Source organism: Eschrichtius robustus, chromosome X (assembly GCF_028021215.1).
Source record: "Eschrichtius robustus isolate mEscRob2 chromosome X, mEscRob2.pri, whole genome shotgun sequence".
In the NCBI taxonomy this organism is placed as follows: domain Eukaryota; kingdom Metazoa; phylum Chordata; class Mammalia; order Artiodactyla; family Eschrichtiidae; genus Eschrichtius; species Eschrichtius robustus.
Window position 1 is genome coordinate 119151169 of NC_090845.1, and position 1612 is coordinate 119152780.

Below are 1612 nucleotides of genomic sequence, written 5' to 3' on the forward strand. Positions count from 1 at the left end.
TCTCAGCAGGTTGTGCATTTCTAAGAATTTGTCCATTTCTTCCAGGTTGTCCATTTTATTGGCATAGAGTTGCTTGTAGTAATGTCTCATGATCGTTTGTATTTCTGCAGTGTCAGTTGTTACTTCTCCTTTTTCATTTGTAATTCTGTTGATTGGAGTCTTCTCCCTTTTTTTCTTGATGAGTCTGGCTAATGGTTTATCAATTTTGTTTATCTTCTCAAAGAACCAGCTTTTAGTTTTATTGATCTTTGCTATCGTTTCCTTCATTTCTTTTTCATTTATTTCTGATCTGATCTTTATGATTTCTTTCCTTCTGCTAACTTTGGGGTTTTTTTTGCTCTTCTTTCTCTAATTGCTTTATGTGCAAGGTTAGGTTGTTTATTTGAGATGTTTCCTGTTTCTTAAGGTAGCATTGTATTGCTATAAACTTCCCCCGTAGAACTGCTTTTGCTGCATCCCATAGGTTTTGGTCCGTCGTGTTTCCATTGTCATTTGTTTCTAGGTATTTTTTGATTTCCCCTTTGATTTCTTCGGTGATTACTTCGTTATTAAGTAGTGTATTGTGTACCCTCCATGTGTTTGTATTTTTTACAGATCTTTTCCTGTAATTGATATCTAGTCTCATAGCGTTGTGGTCGGAATAGATACTTGATACAATTTCAATTTTCTTAAATTTAGCAAGGCTTGATTTGTGACCCAAGATATGATCTATCCTGGAGAATGTTCCATGAGCACTTTAGAAAAATGTGTATTCTGTTGTTTTGGGGTGGAATGTCCTATAAGTATCAATTAGGTCCATCTTGTTTAATGTATCATTTAAAGCTTGTGTTTCCTTATTTATTTTCATTTTGGATGATCTGTCCATTGGTGAAAGTGGGGTATTAAAGTCCCCTACTATGATTGTGTTACTGTCGATTTCCCCTTTTATGGCTGTTAGTATTTGCCTTATGTATTGAGGTGCTCCTATATTGGGTGCATAAATATTTACAATTGTTATATCTTCTTCTTCGATCGATCCCTTGATCATTATGTAGTGTTCCTCTTTGTCTCTTGTAATAGTCTTTATTTTAAAGTCTATTTTGTCTGATATGAGAATTGCTACTCCAGCTTTCTTTTGATTTCCATTTGCATGGAATATCTTTTTCCATCCCCTCACTTTCAGTCTGTATGTGTCCCTAGGTCTGAAGTGGGTCTCTTGTAGACAGCATATATATGGGTCTTGTTTTTGTATCCATTCAGCCAGTCTGTGTCTTTTGGTTGGGGCATTTAATCCATTCACGTTTAAGGTAATTATCAATATGTATGTTCCTATTCCCATTTTCTTAAAAGTTTTGGGTTTGTTATTGTAGGTGTTTTCCTTCTCTTGTGTTTCTTGCCTAGAGAAGTTCCTTTATCATTTGCTGTAAAGCTGGATTGGTGGTGCTGAACTCTCTCAGCTTTTGCTTGTCTGTGAAAGTTTTAATTTCTCCATCAAATCTGAATGAGATCCTTGCTGGGTAGAGTAATCTTGGTTGTAGGTTTTTCTCCTTCATCACTTTAAATGTGTCCTGCCACTCCCTTCTGGCTTGCAGAGTTTCTGCTGAAAGATCAGCTGTTAACCTTATGGGGATTC